The sequence below is a fragment of the Struthio camelus genome, chromosome 2, assembly GCF_040807025.1.
Source record: "Struthio camelus isolate bStrCam1 chromosome 2, bStrCam1.hap1, whole genome shotgun sequence".
NCBI lineage: Eukaryota > Metazoa > Chordata > Aves > Struthioniformes > Struthionidae > Struthio > Struthio camelus.
In genome coordinates, this window is record NC_090943.1 from 112,989,855 (window position 1) to 113,010,646 (window position 20,792).

A 20,792-nucleotide genomic window follows, 5' to 3' on the forward strand; every position below is an offset into this window, starting at 1 on the left:
TTGCCTTCTTATATTTGTAACAAAAAGTGTGAATAAAGGCAATACTGTGAAAAAAGATTGTAGGGCTAGACAAAATAAAGGACTTAGGTGGAATTTGGTGCCTAAAACAGAAACACCGGCAGCTGTTCCTGCTTTCTTTGGAAGCAAATGCCCACAAACTCAGTAACACAAGCAACCCCCAGGAAATGGGAGACCGAGATTTACATTCTTACTACACAGAACAAACTCGAAACCACATCTGCAGCCTTTCTGAAAAAACTACCGGGACACAGGAATTTATGTAGGTAGAAAATTTTCTGATTGCTCTCTCTTGAAGATGTTCCTGCTGTTGAAAGTGTGCAGGGAAGAAATCAGCACTCATTGGAGTAGGGGGAAGAGAGACTTGCGGGTTAGGAGCTTCTCTGTGGTCAAGGATCTCTGCAATCCAGGCCCTCCTCTCTGCACTGCTGATGTTGCTTTGCTCACTTCAGCAAACATACAAAAAAATGACTCTCCCAGATGTCTGAACTAGAAATCCCTGAGGTAAAAGAGAGCTGAATCCAGGCTCATTTACTTCTTGAGAGGTGGCTTAAACATTAGGCTGTTGCATAGCCTTACAGCCAAGGATAGCATTTTACAAGAATATCTCCTACAAAATTTCTTCAAAGAGGAAGGGGTAGATCACCTGCTCTTAAAAGCGGAATTCAGCTATGTGGTCCGTACCGCACAAGCTCATTTGGATCACTTCCCTTGTCACTGTGTTTGAGATTTCAGGCTCCTTTTTGAGACACCAGTTTGGAGATCCTTAGACCCAAGCAGGATTCTGGATTGCTCTCCAGGCAGGCACCACAGGAGCTCACTTTAGTCAGAACTAAACACATTAAAACTCAACTCTCCAGACTCCCTTCTCTCCTATGTGCAAAAGAGCACAGTAAGAAGTTAGACCCATTCCCAACACGGTCTGAGCGAAATTAGAACTCAGTAGAAGCTATTTGGCCTTTGCAAACTGTGGAGCACGAACCATTCCGAGGAGAGTATGAAAAGGGTACTACATAGCCCCAGCTCCCACCTTCAACCTCACCTGCAAAGCAAATCTGTGAGAAGTGTGAGTAATCCTGCCTACTCCTGCTTATGAGGAAGATCTGATTTAGAACAAGTTAGGAAGTTTCACGTTTCTGTAAAGAGCCCTTCTGTATTATAGTAAGCCTATGATGGAGAATTTCTATTCAGGAAAATTCAGACATATTTAACTTCACTGAATGATCTCATATTGCCTACAGTTAGCTTTCTGAAGGTCCACACTCTCAGTTTAAGGGTTTTAGAAAATGTTTTCTTGAAATGAGAGTGGAAAAAAAATCTTCTGAATTATGACAGTCTGCTTTCCCAGCCCTTCTGGCTATGCTGATGACAAAGCCTCCACCACAAGGAAAATGCCTTACTGCCTGACAATGCTGTGAAGCGAATGGCTAGAACAAAAGTCAGAAATAGCATTTAGAGGTTCAAAAGTGCACCTATACTGTTAATGTTAATGAAACTTTCATATTAATATTTTTGTGTCACAGATGATGCTATATTGAAATGAAAGTGTTGTTTTCACATCTCTTTAATTCTCTCACACTAATTTCAAGATGAGATACGCTTTTTTGTCCATTGGTAAAACTATTCAATAAGTATCTTTTATGCTCAGCTCTGCCTAATAAGTCCTGGAAAGGCATACTTGGGCTATTTTGTGCGTCTGACCAGTTACCAACTTTTCTGCACTGGACTGCGAGACAAATGGTCTTACCTGCGAGCTCAGGTTACCAGAGCACAGCTATATCAGTACCAGACAGACTGAGGTGGAAGAAGTCTCTCCCACAATAGAGAAAGCTAGTGTTTGCTAGCACCTACATCTCACTGTTTAACGTCCCATGTCTGTGTGCAGTTTCTGAAAGTGGCTATGGATAAAATAAGCCACGCTCTCCCAATTGTACAAACCTCTGCAGCAGAGCGTGGCAGCTGCTGACAAGTAGGCAGCTAGATTTTCGGGGCAGGTGATGCAGAACACTAGCAAAGGAGTTCCTGGCAAAAGTAAACCTAAAGAAAGAAAAGGCAAGGGAGCCAACTGCTTCATTCTAGCAGTGCTTTCTAGCAACATCCAAAACAGCGTTAGAATAATCAATAGAAAAATTTCGACCGGGACTGCAGTGTGGGCTGTGAAAGCATTCCTTGGTACAACATTCAAGTAGCAAGACATGGGAATAGACTTAAGCTGGAATATTAGGATTTAAAATTTAAAACAGCATATAATTCAGGAGTAGGAAAAGAGAGTATTAATTCAAACTTTTTTGCCTCAAGCCTAGCAATCTATAAATTAGCTGAAGTGCACACTTTTTGAGATGTTTGGCTTTTGAAGGGTATTCTAGTATACCGTAGCTTGTATTTTCTGTATTTCCCTTTATCCATCAACACCACAGACATTTTGCTGCCGTTTAAAATCGCTTCTTCAAAAATTGTAGAGTATGTTTTCAATACCCGTTCTTTGCCGCTGAATCTTCGCTCCTTTTCTCACAGCCCACTCACCTCTTTTTCAACCTCCTGCCATACGAAGGCTTAATATTATTCTCTCAGACTAGCTACCTCAGAATTTTTTCGTTAAATGACATTACTCAAGTCTATTACAATAGTATTAGCTAGAGAAAAGGTCCCATGACTCAGTAATAGAGAAACAAATTGAAGTGTGGGGAGGCCACATTTTGATCACATAGAGGACACTCATAACAGAGGTAAAAGCTTTTGTATGCTTCCTCCATAATAGCTAAGGTGGGCCAGACTAGTGCTAGCATCTGAGCCCCATGATAGGGGATAGCTACAACGGTGTCCGTCTCATCCTCACCACTGTAGCTAAAGGACTCTCAGAACTATGAAATTTGTGATATCAGCCACATTGCACGCACCAGTAACACTCCATAGCTGAAAGACTTAGTCTTTAAGTGAGTTAGTATATAAAAACAAAAGACAAGATCATAATTAGCTGGACATGAAAGACTGTATCTGGAAATAAGGGCCAGAATGCAGCCAGCTTCTGTTGCGGAGCAGGAAGGCAAGGGAACAGGAGGCGAGCCACAGGCTGAGACTCCAGGGAGCGAAGAAAGCACAGCTGTGCTTTCTTCAAACACAGTTTATCCCTATAGAGCAGAATCTGAAGGTAGAAAAATCTTCACTGCAATGAGCAGAGCAGTCAATTAATTAGTTTTAGTACCTAGCAGTGTAGACTGACCTCTGTGTGGGAGTTTATGGGATTTTGGCCCTTGGTTAAGTCACAGGAGCTTTCTAATAAGAATGTTCTCTTTTTAACTCTATTTTTGGCTCTTTTGTTTTTACCAAAGAAATTGAGCAAGAGTAGTGGATTTACTGTGCAGAATTTAATAGCCAGTACACTAGTTTCCCTTAAGGAATACCAGCATCCCTTCAGCGGAAAACTGCTGCAGCAAAACAATGTTGAGAGTGAAGAACAGATATGTTGAAAAAAACTTCCAAATATATGTTTTCATGGGTAAACAAAGCAAATTAGGTATAGTATATGGAAGGATTGTACCCACACATATTTTGCTTCAGTCAACACTGCTTCCTCTCACTGGTCACACCGTGCTGTCTCCATTTCAATGGCTGTGCACATGTTCAAAATTCAGGTGTCTCTCCTCAGCTGACTTTCAGTAAGTTGGTGCATTAATTTTAGCATGTTTTACAGATCATTTGACAAGTAGTGCATTATACAAGAGCCACAGTTTCATATACTTGAAATAGAATTTCACCCCCCAAGGCTGAATAGGGCAACTCCCAAGAAAAACAGGTTAAGTCAAAGAAGAGCTTTACACACCCACCGATGTCTCGCATTAGAGAAAACATCAGGGAGAAAAGATGTGAGTAGACCCTACTGTAAGACCTGAAGAAGCGAGACCATAACGGACCACCAGGAGAAGAGGAAGAACCAACAAGGACAGTGCGTCTCTCCTGCTGTTGCAGAACTCGATTAAGTCTATCCTAAGCTTTTCAACCGTGACCTTTGGCTCTGTACACAGATGCCTGTTGCTCAGTGCCCTTTTGTTCTAGGAAAATTGTCTTTCCTAACTAAAGTTCCCAGCTAGTTGCACAAATTTCCTATAAAAGAATTGAGCCATCACTCCAGCATGGCTTTAGGTCTCTTGGAAGAGGTAGCAAGTTGTTGTGAGGTAGGGAGAGAGCAGAAGAGCCAGAGGGATCGACTCTCACACAGCTTCTGGTCTACACAGAGGCTCTCAGAGGAACTCAGTACAGAGAGTAATCCTCACACCTTGATTTAAAGGGAATGAGCTCCACCTACCCTGAAAACAACCACAAAGAACTATTGGGTTACTCTTTGACATTTCACCAGTCATCCCACACATTTGTCTCCACGAGACTGACTGAGTTTCTAAATCACATATTCCTTTCCATTCATGCGCTGTTTATGTGTATTTGTGAAGTAGGATGCAGTCCCGTAGTGCTATGTTTATGCATGTGGAAAAAAAATGGGAAGACTATATTGCCAGCTTAAAATTTTGTTCAGGAGTTACAGATATGTTTGCCTAACACCAGCATGTATCATTTGTCAGATGAATAAAGAGAAAGAGAATAAATAGATAATAATGTCATGTCATTATTGTGCTCTTTTGCCAGTTTAGGAGCAAAGTTACCCACTTAATTAAACAGTACAAAGTCTCTGAGAGGGAAGCTGACTGATCAGGAAAAAAAAAAAGATACATCTTTTGTGAAGGACACACAGAAAAAGCCAAAACTGATGAGGCCCATAGGACCAAAGCACAAAGGACACTCAATATTTCCCACTAAGCAGTGAACATGAAGGGGTGATGTTTTCCAGTGGGCATAAGCACTTCACATCCTTGACCTTGGCAGAGCAGAAACAAAAACAAAAATGGAGTTGCCTTCTAAAATACTGATGTGATCCAATATCTTGATGATGAAGGGAAAACTCTAAAGAATCTGAAGAATTATTGATTCAAATGCTGGAAAAACAGAATCTGGAATAGTAGAGTCAGAAGCGTCTTACTAGTAATTACAACTGCAGCTTTTATTTGCAGAGACTCTGTGAGTGTAATGAATGATTATATTAATGAAAATGGTTTTAATGTCAGTGCCAGACAAAGAACTGCCGTCTATAGAAGGGGCCAAAATTTTATAAAACGGAAGTATAAAGCTCTCTTATTTCCGATCTCATTTTGGCATATGTTTTTATTTGCTGATCTGTAAGTGACTTGCTATTTCTATATATCTCTTTAACAGATAGGACAGATTCACAATCAGTTACTACAGCCATTAGTTTTAAAAGCACTGGGTTCTCTGGATGGAAAAAGCATCTATTTTGCCTCTGAAGGTAAGCACAGTATAATTTTATGCATCCAGCCACGACAGCACTTGTTGATTTAAAGCCAAGGAAAAGATTATTGAAAGAAACCTCTAGAATATTTTGCAGTCTATTCATTATTTTGCCTGACCTCTGAAAGCTCTGCTAATCACTTGCATGTCTTACCAGGTGAAAAATAAGCAATTACAGGAATTAACCAAAGAAAAATCATGGAAGCTCCATTAAAAGGGGAAGTCTATTGCCTTCTATAGGATCCATCCTGATCTGAATTATAAACAGATATATGACTTCTGGGGGAGTAGGGAAGCAGTTTTCTTTATCTTTCACAGGAAGATTTATTAAAGCTACTTGGAGGTAAGGTCATCAAAAAACAGTGAGTTCCTCACTTCCTTTTTGCCCAGTCAATAGGAGTAAAAACCTATTTCTCTACCTGGTCATGTCAGATTGAATCTAAGTGCTTGCACCGTCCTTATCACCATGGCAGCTAAATTTATAGTATTTTTCACAGCTTTTCTAGCCAGTGTGACCCCTGTTTTGATAAATACTGTTAATAAAAATAGAAATTGCTCAAGAAAGAACTCCATCAGTGTCTCGTCTTCTGTACAAATTTACCTTTTTTCTAGTTAATTAAAACCGCATTCTGCAAGGAAACTAATTTTCTTGAAAAGACCACCTACTGATTTTGTTTTGAAAAAAAAAAGCTTACGATAAAAATAAAGCTGTAAATGTTACTTGAGACAATAAGCGGAACTGGTAAAAGTCATTTTCATAATAGGAAGGCAGCTATCCTAGGGACAAAGGTTGGTAACCACAGTCCTCTCCATCTCTAGCAGTTGCATAACTAAAGATTTTGAAAGAGTAAACAAACCTAACGGTACTGCCAAAAAAAAAAAAAAAAAGCCTAAAGTTGCACAGAGTTGGAGTGAATAGTTACTAATTAGTCCCTTACCCAGCTAGAGATAAATATCTGCATTTCAGGGAAACACATTTCAGCTTCTTTTTATTGTTATTATTATAATTACAGTGAGTAATTGAGGAGTCACAGAGTTTCTTCATAGTCAATAGAGTAAATATGTGCAGTAAGCTTCAGAGAGATGTCAGAAAAAGGAAAAGAGTAAGCAGGCAGCTGGACATGTCATGTATTTCACCCTGAAAGAGTATTTAGCCCTGTAGCTTGTTGCTGGCTGATGACCAGCTTTCTCATTAGAAGATCTGTTTTGTTTAGGCACAACAGCATTAACAAAAATAATGCATTGGGCTTTCAGGTCTGTGTTTGCATTCACATTTCTTCCCACATCTAATGATCTTGAAAGGACAAATTCTGTTACCACATGTGAGGTTTCAGCACACAGGCCTGTGCCCATGCTCAGCAAACAATCCACCTTCGACGCCTGAAATCACTGTCACTCCTGAGCCACAGAGAAGCTGCATTCAAAGACCTGGGCTGATATGTGTTGCAACAACCTATCTCAGACAAACACTATATCGCTGCCAGTATCTGGTATAGGTATCCCTCTACCTCTTCCACTTGTGGTACCAATGGGATCTTTTCCTGGCACTGAGAGGGTAAAACTAAGCTTCCTGACCTTCCCAAACCCTTGGAAACTGGGGGTTGGGGGAAGCCTTCCAGTTGAGAGATGACTCCTTTCTCTATAGGCAGGACTCGTCTTTGTAGCTGATCTACTTCAAACAGCAAGAGTGCTTCCATATAAGTCCACTTTTTCTTGCATAGACATAAAGCCAAGCTGACAGTGGAGCCAGGAGTAAGAGTAATGTCCAATATTTAAAATCTGTGTGCCATTTTTGCTTGTTGGTTTGAATCTGCTAGATAAGTGACTTATGTGGGATAATCCTGTAGCGTCCTCTGGGTCATAAGGAACTCATGCCTCCAGTAGCCCTCCATGCAGAAGCTGTCCACATGTGCATAGATGCACATTCAATCCTTATGGGTTTAACTATGCAAAATCCATCTACATTTTCACATAGTTCCAATCCATTTTTACATAGTACCACAGCACGTAAAATCCAAAACCCTTGCTTACAAAACTTCGTGGAAGAGTTTATAACGTTCTCCTACCTACAATCTGAAGATCAGTATTAGGAGTAAACTACTACAAAGAAAGAGATCCAAGGTGCTGAATAAGACCTTGCAGAATAGCATGGAAGAAGCAAGCATACAGTGCTAGAAGCGTGCCGTCTGAGAACGGAAAACCGTTCCCAGGGATACTTCCTTCACCAACTTGTCATCTGCCAATATGTGACTATATGATTTCAAAGTGTTGTATGCTCTAGGCATGCACCACGTTTCCCTCCAGAACTTACAGCTTTTAAGTTTCTATTAGAAGTCTGTCGCTAATTTTGTGCTCTTAAAATGCTTGAAGCAGCCTTCCACTTTTTTAAAGCCTGTCAAGGCTCACTGGGGGACTGGAAAAAGAATCCTGATATTGGCTCTCTGGGACTGATGGAAAGGGGAAAACAGATCCCACCTGCAAGCGAAACTCATCCCACCTGCAAGCACAGGCTCTCTTCTCCAGTCACTTTCATTTCCCCTACTTTAATTAATACAGATTGGGCCTATCTGCTGCTCAGTTCTGCCACTACTGCTGACCTCGCCAGTCTCTAGTGATGTAGTCTGAGGTCTCAGTGATGTTACTTCACTGCCAGGTTTAGGTCCCTTGCTTCTCTCCCTCTCTACAGTGATGAGACACCTATGAAATAGGAAGCAGGGCTGTTCAGCAGACCTGCTTGGTAAGAAGGAAGGATTAATACTAGCTTAGGAAGGATGGCTTCACTTTCCGGGAAAGGACTGAAACTGTGGCATTCACAAGAGCAGACTAAGCACAGTGGTTCAAGCTCAGATCAGCTGAAGGGTCAAGGCAGTGCTGGTAGTAACCTGACAACAACTGTAGATAAAAATCAAAAAGCTGCTTAGCTTACTCACAGAATCACAGAATCGTTTAGGGTGGAAGGGACCTCTGGAGATCATCTAGTCCAACCTCCCTGCTCAAGCAGGGTCCTCTAGAGCATATTTCCCAGGATCACGTCCAGGTAGGTTTTGAATATCTCCAGGGAAGGAGACTCCACAACCTCTCTGGGCAACCTCTTCCAGTGCTCTGTCACTCTCACAGTAAAGAAGCTTTTCCTCACGTTCAGAAGGAACTGCCTGTGGTTCAGTTTGTACCTGTTGCCTCTCGTCCTAGGCACCATGGAGAAGAGTCTGGCCCCATCCTCTTTACACCCTCCCATCAGATACATATACATACTGATAACATCCCCGCCGAGCCCTCTCTTCTCCAGGCTGAACAGTCCCAGCTCTCTTAGCCTTTTCTCACAGGAGAGATGCTCCAGTCCTTTCATCATCTTAGTAGCCCTTCCCTGGACTTGCTCCAGGAGCTCCACATCTCTCTTGCATTGGGGAGCCCAGAACTGGACACAGTACACCAGGTGAGGCCTCACCAGGGCTGCGTAAAGGGGGAGGATTGCTTCCCTCAACCTGTTGGCAACACTCTGCCTAATGCAACCTTGGCCACAAGGGCATGTTGCTGGCTCGTGGTCAACCTGTTGTCCCCCAGGACTCCCAGGTCCTTCTCTGCAGAGCTGCTTTCCAGCAGGTCAACCCCCAGCCTGTCCTGCTGCCTGGGGTTATTCCTCCCCAGGGGCAGGACTCTGCACTTTGCATTCTTGAACTTCATAAGGTTCCCCTCTGCCCAACTCTCCAGCCTGTTGAGGTCCCTCTGAATGGCAGCACAGCCCTCTGGGGTATCAGCCACTCCTCCCAGTTCTGTATCAGCAGCAAACTTGCTGAGGAGGCACTCTGTCCCTTCATCCGGGACACTGATGAATAAGTTGAACAATACCGGACCCAATATTGACCCCTGGGGGACATCGTTAGCTACAGGCCTCCAACTAGACTCTGCGCCATTCACCACAACCCTCTGAGCTCAGCCATCCAGCCAGTTCTCAAGCCACCTCACTGTCCACTCCTCTAGCCCACACTTCCTGAGTTTACCTAGGAGGATGTGATGGGAGACAGTGTCAAAAGCCTTGCTGAAGTCCAGGGAGACAACATCCACTGCTCTCCCCTCATCTACCCAGCCAGTTATTCCATCAGAGAAGGCTATCAGATTGGTTAAGCATGACTTCCCTTTGGTGAATCCATGCTGACTACTCCTGATCACCTTCCACATGCTTAGAGATGGCATCCAGGATGAGCTTCTCCATCAGCTTTCCAGGGATGGAGGTGAGGCTGACTGGCCAGTAGTTCCCTGGGTGCTCCTTGCCCATTTTGAAGCCCGGAGTGACACTGGCTTTCTTCCAGTCCTCAGGCACCTCTCTTGTTCTCCATCTCCTTTCAGAGATGATTGAGTGTGGCCTAGCAATGACATCTGCCAGCTCTCTCAGCACTCGTGGCTGCACCCCATCAGAGCCCATGGACTTGTGGATGTTAAGTTTTCTTATGCGTTCTCTAGCTTAATCCTCCTCGACCAAGGGCAAGTTTTCCTTTCTTCAGACTTCCTCCTTGGCCTCCAGGGTCTGGGATTCCTGAGGGCTGGCCTTCGCAGTAAAGACTGAAGCAAAGGCGGCATTCAGCAACTCTGCCTTCTCTGTATCCTTTGTCACCACAGTCCCTGCCCCATTCAATAGCAGGCCCACATTTTCCCTAGTCTTCCTTTTGTTAATGATGTATTTGAAGAAGCGCTTCTTGTTGCCCTTGACATCCCTCGCCAGATTTAATTCCAAATGGACTTTAGCCTTCCTCCCAAGTGCCTGTCCTTGCTTCCGCCTCCTGTACACTTCCTTCTTCTGTTGGAGTTTTGCCAGGAGCTCCTTGCTCATCCATGCAGGTCTCCTGCCTCCTTTGCTCGACTTCTTGCTCGTAGGGGTACACTGTTCTTCAGCTTGGAGGAAGTGGTCCTTGAATATTAACCAGCTGTCTTGGACTCCTCTTCCTTCTAGTGTCTGATCCCATGGGATTCTTCCAAGAAGGTCCCTGAAGAGGCCAAAGTCTGCTCTCCTGAAGTCCAGGGTAATGTTCCTACTTATTGCCCTGCTTTCACCTCGTAGGATCCTGAACTCCGCCATCTCATGGTCACTGCAGCCAAGGCTGCTCCCAACCTTCACATCTCCAGTCACTCTTTCTTTGTTTGTTAGCATAAGGTCCAGCAGTACAGCTCTCCTTGTTGGCTCCTCCATCACCTGTGTCAGAAAGTTATCACCAGTGCTCTCCAGGAACCTCCTGGATTGTTTGTGCCTTGCTGTGTTGTTCCTCCAGCAGATATGAGGGTGGTTGAAGCCCCCCATGAGAACCAGGGTGAACCAGGTCTGTGATCAGGAGGCAAACAAGACCAAAAGCAGGAGGACCTAAAAAACACCTTAAACATCAGTTTGCTTTATAGAGAAGAAATAGAAGTCTGAGCCATGAAAGGAACGTGAAGATGACAAAGGAAGGATGATAAAAACATAAAAGAAACCATTACCCTGCAACCAACAGAGATACAAACAAGAATGATTCAAGTGACTGCGTAACAGAAGAGTGCTGAGATCTAACAACATATAGCAGGAAAACAGTCAGGAGAAAGTAAAACTATTTTTCAGTGATGAACTAATAACCTCAAATCCCTCTAGTCCCCCTGAATTCTCAAAAGCTTGCACAAAAACAGTTCAGCAACAATAACCACTGTAAAAAAAGATAAGATAAAGAACTTGGCAAGGATAACACAGATCGCAAAAGAGAAGAGGTTGGAAAAAGAAATCAATCTGTTTGTGTGTACCGGGATGCTACCTGCAGCTATGCCTGGCAAATAAGTCTCTTAATAAAGAGAGAACTTAGTTTAAAAAATATGGATACTTCTGATGTTGTAAGTATGTGAGCCTGATTGACCTTGCCATAGGAGGACTATGAAAAGGAGAGAAGCTGAAAAGGGAGCCAGTTAATTTATGATGCCCCCTCCATCCTTCCATGGAAGTTAAGTCATCCCAGTCAACCTATTAACTTCTCTGCTTCTCCCTGAACTTTTTGAATCATCTTTGACAGCTTCTGCTTTCATCACAGAGCTCTCTGTCACTTGGATTGCTCAAGCAGATCAAAACTGCTTGAGGGAAATTTCTTCCTTTTCTTTCACCTTGCTGACAGAACAAGCGGGAATGCAAAGTCTGAACAAACTCTAGTGTCACACATTCAAAATAACGTGGGTCACCTAAGAGCTGTGAAGTACCTGTGTTACTGTTTTGTCTTGCTCCAGTGAAGCTGTATTCATCTTTGTGCGTACCTATTTCTGTGTCTGCATAATCCACTTACCTCCAACGGCAAAGCAAAGGCTTTGAGGAGAATATAAACTGTTTCTTTAACCCAGAATGCCACAAAGAGCCAGAAAAGTTGGCAAAGTCCTGCAGATGTTCTCTCAGCGCCCTGCGATATTTCGACTTGCTGGAACAGAATTTGCCTACCAAATTACTCTTTCATAGAGTTTTATTTGGAATTAGCTCTTCAGAAGACCAAACTTGGAGCTCAGGCATCACATATTTCTAAATAGGTGGGCAAGGTCGTTGCTTTTATGAAACACTCTTCTGCTTCTTCAGTAGTGGGTCAGTGCTGCTCTATTCTGAGTAGTCAGTGTCAAAAAATTGTATTTACTTCAGTAATAGAAGGTATTATCAATTAAAAAAAAAGACAACAACAGCAATCCAATACTGGAAAGATGCCATCAGTAAAGCTGAAATAAGAAGATAATAGGAACACTAGACAGAGCTTTGGTACAATAAAATATCTAATCCATCTGGATGAGAGCAAAAATATGCCATTACCTTTCCATTAAGAATTAGTCTCTCAGGATTCCCTTTTGTTTTTTTAGAGATAGATCTCCAAAGTCTAAGTATCTATGAGCTTTCACCTGTAGTGTTTAGTATATTCTGTACTGCTCTATGGAACTACTATACCACTTCCCAAATAGAGCAGTAAAATGTCCTAGAATACATTCAGAAAGAGGCAGAGTTAAGGCTGAGACTGCATACAGAACTTCAGAGGTTTTGTATTTTTCCACTTAAGGTTCTTTTAGACATAAATATGTTGATACACACGAATGCTTCCTCAACAATGCATTACATGGGAGAGCTCAAAAATCCTGTTTACTTGTATGGCCAGTGCTGGCTCTCTTCTTTTGTTCTACCTTTGTATCTGCTCTACAGAGACAGTTATCACTGAGATGAAGTACAGTTGCAGGAAACTTCACCAAGTCAAAGCGAAGAAGCAGGCTATCTATTCCTGTTTTGGCTCCCACTACTATATCTCATTTTCCACTAGGATATTGAGAACAGTCAAAAGCTTATGTTTCCTCATTTGTCAAGTGAAAGAAGCTCAGATTTTGGGGCAAGATACTCAATGTTCATACGGAAGAGAATTAAATACTCTCATCTTTTTCCCACGACCCTTAAGGGATTTAAGGTTAATAACAATTCAGGCAGTCTAGCAGAATCAACACTGGAACAATGCTATCTGTTGCAAACTTGGATTCAGATACATTGGCAGAATTCCAGAGCAGTGAAATTTGCCCAGCAGATATTCACACTTTACTTACTGCCATCTAAAGTCTTACCACATTCCATTAGAGCAGCACTCCTTTAAAAAGTTGACACCAGTAAGGAATTATATATATAATGACCTCTTGGGAATTATTGAACAAATATCAGATACTCACTGAAATAGAATTATTCAAAAGAAATGGATAAGTTTCATGTTTTGACACTGTTTCTAATCTTTAAAGGGAGATCACTCTTTGTCATATAATCCACCTCTCTAGAAAAATCACATAGCTCTCTCCTTTGTAGCAATAAAGAGGTGAAAAATCAAGTATGACCATCTTTCAGCTAATGTAAAAGAAGGCAGCAAAATGATAAGCCTGAGTACCTAAGAATATTCAAAATCCGTACCTTTAGATCTAAAAAGCTTTGGAGTAATTTTATTTAAAATTTAAAACCTAACTGGCTTCATAGGCCTTGTCACTATTGATTTTCCTAAGAAAAAGATAGCATAAGACTGCACTCCTTCAGGGATAACATCCTTTCAAACGCATTTGCAGACAAACAGCACTTCCTCATTAGCGCTCCTACAGAAAGCAGAACTGGACATATACACATACACAAAACCTCTGTCCTCAAAAGCTTCACGTATATTGCTTTCAGGATGTAAGACAGTTACCAGGTGGAAATATTTTATTATTGATAATTACATAAGAAAATAACACAACATGGCAGCTGTGAGCTCCTCTCTGCAGCATTTTGGATCACTTCAGTTGAGTATGGAAAATTAGACCCCAAACCAGAGCTTAAGTCCATAAGAAGAGATTCAAAGTGTTTTTCCCTTTGGCAGCTGTTGTTCAGATGTCTGGCTGGCTGTTCTGAGGTAAATAAAGCTTTTCATTTATGAGAGTGCTTATCTCAGTATAGGATGAGTTACAGCAACTCAGTCTCAACTCTCTGAGAAAAAGCAAGCTACTAAGTGAGACCCAATCATTTGGCCAGCTACAGATGAAATTATTTTGGATCTTGTGGAGCTGGTGAAAAACTAGTAAATGCGTTTGGAGACATTAGGAACTTTTACCCCTCTCAAAACGTTAACTTTTATTTCCAAAAAAATATTTTTAACAATCTTTTGAAGCCAAATTGAAAAATTCTTTTCTTCCTTTTCCCTTTTCATTTGTTTTTAATCTTTTCTTTTCCAGTAAAATGTAATGAAAAAACAACCCAAGCATGGGCAGGAAGAATAAAAAAAACCCACACTTTTTCCACTTTAAAAAATAGTGTATTTTCGTAAAAGTATGTCTGAAGCTGAAAATATAACGCAAAATACACTAAATGACCAACGTCCACTCCGTTTCTAGTAAGGCTTTTGCATGCTAGAACTGTCCTGTATTATTAAAGCCAAGATGCTCTGTAAAAGTATATTAGGCCTTTTAATGGGAAGGCTTCTGAAGCCAAGGGGTCCCTGGTCACTTCAAAGGGAGCAAAGGAAATGAAAGAGAGCATGAGACCTAAGTCAAACTTTCAGCATTCTAGGAAAAAACATAAATTTTGTATATGCACGCATACCTGGCTACTTTTCATGAAAATGGGGTGAGAACTCTTCAGAATAAATCAGGTAAAAAGCAGCAGCTACGTCTTGTTAACATTTTCTTTTTTATCAGCTCTATTCTGCCTATGCTACTTTTGAATTAACTGCAGTTGACCCAGTAAGGGTTTCATGAGCTTCCGCAGCAAAAATAGGTTGGGAGAATAAGATCATCTTAGATATAATATCAGCGGTGGAAAAAAAAAAATCCTAGAAAAGCTCACAATTGTCATAAGGAACAGCCTGCCTCATCTTAGAGCCAACAGAAGATGCACAGGAAGGCCTCAGTGGTCAAGGTCCTAAAGACTCTGACATCCCAAATAGCACAGCAATAGGCATGGGACAAAAAATAAGCAGGTTACCTGTAAAACTGGTGAATGGGAAGAATGTGCTGTTTCCTTTTTCGGGATGTGAGAAGAACAAGGTCATTCTACTTACAGTGAAGAGGAGAAAAGGATGTCAGGATCCGACACCGTGATCAAAACTTCTTGTCATCATAGCCCCTGCAGCCACAGTTTTTAGCAGACCTTCAACGTCCTGGGAGTCTCTCCGAAGCTGTCGCTTTGACAGAGCACCGTGCCTGCGCTGGCCTTGCCCCTCCGCCTGGCTGGTGTACAGCCCGATGCAGTTCCTCTCTACGTCCTGTGCCTGCTGTCCCAGGCTGTTCTGTCCCAGCCACCTTAATCACACTTCCTTTTTCATTTCTCAGACAAACTATGTGACTAAGTCTTTTCTTCTTTCCCCATTCCCTTCCTGAAATAGTGTTTATTCTTTTAGGAAACCGCTCCAACGTGTTAGATGATCTCTGCTAATTAAGCACTCAGAATACACAGCAAATAATTATAACATTAGTAAGCAATCCTGAAAAGTTACTTCCCAAGACAAAAAGGTTACACAGTAGACAGAAGATATAAACCTTAAAAGAGAAAAATTTGCTAAGCAAGTCTACATTGTTTTAATCACATTATGAGCTTGTCTCATCAGCTTTAGCACAAAAGTCTGCCAGAAACAGCAAAAGGTTTGTATTTTCCCCTCCAGTTCAGACAGTTCTCTAATTATTAAATGAAAAGTATTAAAACCTTAAGTCCTAACTATACCACCCCTACATTGGCACATACATGATCATGGCTCATGTATAAATTATTCTTCATTCATGTTACATAAAGCAGGAGACTGATGATTGTAGTTACAGCAGTTACTACAACATCTTTATTACAGTCCTAATACTGGGCCCAGTTTCCAAGCTGATCAGCCCCAGGGGCACAGCATGGCTGAAAGGGGAGCCATGGGAGGACAATCTTTAGGGCTTAGTGCCCTTGAGTAATTTGCTTGGTCGTAACTGGGCAAAATGATTCACATAAAGAAGTGGGTCAGTGCTTCTCATTCACCTTCTGTGTCTAATGAGGGGAGTGCAAGAATATGAAATGATTGGAACAAGAGAGACACCTCAGAGGCATTTTTTCTTTGTCATCTTCTTGCAGTTGTGCAGGAAGCATTATTTTCCCTATGACTAGGCTCTGAGTTTCGGTTTAGGCCGAAAGAGAGGAGAAAAATTCTGCTTCATTTGCAACTGGCCCACAAGTTCTTGAGTAGAAATAAATAGAACAATTCACAGTGAGAAGTGTTCCTCAGCATGATACAGATACAGCAGAGTCTGCCTCTTCATTTTTTCCTTCATTTTAAAAGTCTATTGCATCCCCACGAAGTCTGTTGTTGGATTAAGATGCATGCTTTCAGGTAGTTTATGTCTAATAGCATTCTACAACTGAGATTGTCTTTCAAAAATTCCTACCCTGCGTTAACTGCATTTCCACTCAATTTTAGTTTGAGAAACAAGACTGAGGCATAATTTTTTTTCATTCATTCTCTTTTAAGTCCATTTAAAAAAGTAGCTAGGTAGCTTTAGGAAAAAAAGAAAAAAGAAGAAGAAGAATTTTTTTTCCCAAAAATTTCTAAACAAGAATAGTGTTAACACTGTGGCAAGAATTCTCAAGAAGCAGTCATAGAGGGGTAGAATATCTCCAGAGTCACCAATAATTATTGGCTTTTCTTTTTTAGATTAATCGTAGGTTATATAATAAGGTGTATAAAATGAAGATCAGCATAATTCCGTTCATTTCACTGGGAGATGATCAGGCCCTTTAAAGTTCTCCATAGCTTTCATCTTGTCTATGGAAGAAAAAGAAAAGAAAACGCATACCTTCAGAGGACATCTAGAACATGTATCTTCCTTCCAAACATTCTGCCTGTTGCATAAGGACTCATGATGCCTTTACATGTTTGCCAATTGACTACTTGGCCAGGGTCTTTTTATCACACCGTGCCTCACCACACTACTTGGTGCCAAAGCAGCGAGATGGCAAGGTGTCGGTTACTCCTAACAGCCCTGCACTCCTTGCTCTGCAGGCAGAGAAGTTGTCACAGCAGTTTGCCTGCATCAGGAGAATTCAAACCAGTTTTATGAGAATCTCTCTGAAAAAAAAAAAAAACCTAAATAAATAGAAACTTTCCCCATGCAAGCACTAATGAGTAGAGAAGTCTACTTGAAAATAATTCTTAAGGAGCTAGCTTCTGGGGCTATTAAAAAAATATGTATCTGGCTATCTTATATCACGTATATCGGTCTTAGACAGAAATTTCTACTCAAATCAAGTTAAACAAAACGTATACAGGAAAACTTCAGAACTGCTCTAAAATCAAAAACTCATCATTTGCAGTTATTTCTAAATTTATCCTAAATAAGTTCCTCCATCCCAGTCAGGAATTATTCTATCATTTAACTTTTAGAATATTCTTTACATAGCTTATCATCCTGATGGATGAATGGATGTCTAAAATGACAGCTCACCCTTTTATTTGTGGGAATTTAAAAATGAAAATTGACAGGCATTAATTTAAGGTGATTTGTATTATTCCCTCACATGTTGGCATCTCTAAATTCTTATAGTTCATTGCTACCTATACTAAATATTTCGGAGGCAGCAAAAATACACAGGTACCAGAGCTCTGGATGATTGGAGATGCAATAACCATAATTAATACAAAGCTAAATAAGGTTAATCATAGTTGATTCAAATAAGGTTAAACAATTCAGGCAAGTTAACTGATGAATTAAATGTGTCATATCCCTGCTAGACTTGGATAAAGTAATTTTAAGCTAACTTCTTCCACGAGCTTTATCTTTCTTTGGTGGTTTTTTTTTTTTCATTAGCAATGAATTATTCCCCCAAAGCTTCTCAGTTTAAGCAAAGTTTTGTACAAAGATATTTCACAGTTCAGGCTCATCATTTGTATTGTGTTTCTGGCTTTTGTATATTTCTTGTGTTAAAGTTTATATACTTCTAATGCACTGGACTTAAGCTGGTCTCATGAAAGCTTCTACCATGAACCTACATATTTATAAATTTAGGCAAACGTGTTTGGGGCCATATTAATTGGCCAATTAAGCTAATGAGTATTTTCACTGCTCATTTTGGGAATGAGGAGCTGAAAATTCTCTAGCTTTCCCTGAAACTAGATTTGAAAATTTTAAGACCAGAGCAGATCAACACAATTATCCAATCTGACTTTCATAATACAGATCATAAAAACCTCATCCTGTCATTTCTGTATCAAAGCCATTGAGTTATTAATTCCTCGCTATTAACAACTCAATTTCAGCAAGTTCTTGCCACAGTTGTTTTCATAACCTCACAGTTCATTATATTTATACAACAGTGGCACCAGAAAAGAAAATTCACACTTCCACAGGTCTGGTTAAAGATCCTATCCATAAGTGACTCTACACTGTCCTTTTACTTATATTTGCTTGCTTAATTCAAGCTCCAAAACAAAATATGTGCATGCCACACAAGGTAGGGCAGGGATTAATAACACTTTGCAAAGATAAATAACATGATGAGTCACCTAATATCATTAGGTGCTTGAATCTGCCCAGTACAGAACTCAGAGACAGTGATACAGTTGAACATTTTACTGAGGGTGCACCTACCCATTGCAATGGGACACAGCACAGAGATCTCTGAAGCAGCCCTAAACAAGCTGACTCCAAGACTGCAAAGCAACATAACAAGCAGTGACCGTTAGCCCAAGCACAGCACAATATTTAGGTGGCTCAACTACCTCAGAGCCTCAGGTCAGAGCCCTTGTGCCATATTTTCCTTTGCTCTGTGGAGTTCTTGGAACTAGCCATGGGATCTACAGCACTGCTCTCTTACCCTAGGGTTATCAAGCATGCAAACAGGCTTACTGATTTCAGACAACGTGCACTTGTGAAGAGCAGCCTGTGCTTAGGTACTTGGTTGAACTGGAGGCAAAGTCAAGAGTGCTGCCATAAAGTTAATGAATAGCAGATGCCAATCAGCAACAAGGCTTTTCAAATGAAAACCTGCAAACAGAAAAAGATGCCTTCAAACCAGCTGACTGCAGATAGACTAAGGGGATTTTTTGACCAGACGGCTAAATATATGGTGAGCAATTAAAGATGGCAGCCCTAGTAAAACTGAAGTTTTTTTAAAAAGTTTTACTTGATTTCAAATATCAACCACCTCCCTCTTTCCCCCCTCACCCCCCCTCCCCCCCCCCACTGGAGGAACTCGTCTTAAATTTAAGTTTCTTAAGTTTCTGCAGGGCAGAGGAATATCTTGCTGCGGGGATCACAGCCAGCACCTACCGCTATCTGCCGTGGAAGTCTATAGTCACTTAAAGAAGGAGTTCTCAATGGACCTCTAACACTACTAGCCTGGAGCAGTAGGCTGGTGAAAGAGCAGAACTGGAAATACAAGCGTCATAGGTGGAACAAAAGACCACTTCACGTGCAGCACAAGCAATGGGAAACAGAAGCAGAGGGTCATAGACAGCTAATGAGCGATAGAACTAACACCCCCAGCAAACTCACTGTCACATTTGCCTTGGAAGAGAAGTAGAAAAGACTTTCAAGTGATTCTTACCCTATACAAGAAAAATCATTTCTGAAGTATAAAGAATCTTTCCATTCATTTCACAAATACTTAAAGTTTTGGGAAAATATGAGCTTACAAATATGGATCTCAGTAACAAATCTCCATCTAATTTATATTCGTTTGCACGTTTCAAGAACAAGAAACAGCTTTTCATATTCTAACTAACTTCCCTTTTATCATAGAAATTTTTTAACTCCCTTGGAAAATAACAGAGAGAAATTGACGCGAGTCTCTGTCCCGTTTGTCTTTGGTTTGTTTGTGGTTTTGCCAGGGAAATTGGAGAACAAATAATGTTTTTACACTATTAACTTTCTAAGCCCTTCAGCTACAGTCTGTATATGCTTCCCTCTAGATCTACTGGGTCCCACACGGATGCAAATGCTCATGTCAGAGTAGCTAGTAAGAACTCCACTAGCAAATTATTGAGTTTAAAAATCAACAGTTTATCAAGTTGAACTAAGTTGATCACCTCATTCTGGAGGTATTTTCCTTTATCCTTGCATTACCAACATCCTGCTGCTGCTTTACAAAGTTTCCTTGTCTGAAAAGTATTTTAAATTAAAGTAAGTATTCTATTGAAAGTATACTCAAATGAAAACATCCATGGGAAAATGCAGAAACCCATCAAACAGAACTTATAAAGTATGCTTCCCCTGTGGCCTGGCTTAATAGAAAAGCAATGGCAGTCTAGTAAAGCCTTACCTGATCGATCAGTTAAGTCTATTTTTAATATTGAAGTCAGTAGGAATGGATATGAAACCCTATTGACTATGGCTATCTCAGCTAATTAATGAAGAAACTGGGTTATGTTTGTTCTGTTGTCAGAGGACAGTCCCAAGAGGCTGAGGCATTTCAGAAGACCTTGGATTCTTTAGGCAGACTTGCTAGCAAAGCAAAGTGGGCGAAGTGTTCCTAAACAGTTTGGAAAAGCCTCCTGCGATGATCATGTCCTGCAAATCCCAGTGTCCCACTCCCTCTCCTTAACCTGCATCTTAGCGATTTACTTGTTTATTTATTCAAGCTCCATTCCTTTCAGCGATCATAGCTGCTTCAGGGTCTTTCATGTCACAAAAAGATTTTGAACCTATGATAAACATGTCACTCACAGGCGATGGGCCACCAACTAGTAACTAGAAAAAAGAAATACACCCTGAGGTAACAACCATTCAAGCAGCAAACACTGCTCCGGTACCTGGATATTTCTTCCTGTTTTGGGATTCAGGAGAGGCAGAAAAATGAGGGCTAGAAACAGGCTTTTTCCACTGCCTCTAGACTAACGGACGAGGCAGGTGAAGCAGAGGCTCCCCTGCGTGTCCCTGCAGCTCAGGAGTGACACCAGCCACTGCTTCTGTCGGGGAGCACAACC

The 20,792-nt window shown here is 41.1% G+C and overlaps 1 long non-coding RNA gene across 1 annotated transcript in view; it reads right to left on the reverse strand.

Moving 5' to 3' along the window:
* LOC104151286 (uncharacterized) overlaps positions 1 to 15,031 on the reverse strand; it is a 37,198-nt gene extending 22,167 nt beyond the window's left edge. The window contains exon 1 of the long non-coding RNA XR_695747.2: positions 14,904 to 15,031. This is a non-coding gene — a long non-coding RNA (uncharacterized lncRNA). The remainder of the gene's footprint in view (positions 1 to 14,903) is intronic.
* Between the last annotated feature and the right edge of the window lie 5,761 nt (positions 15,032 to 20,792).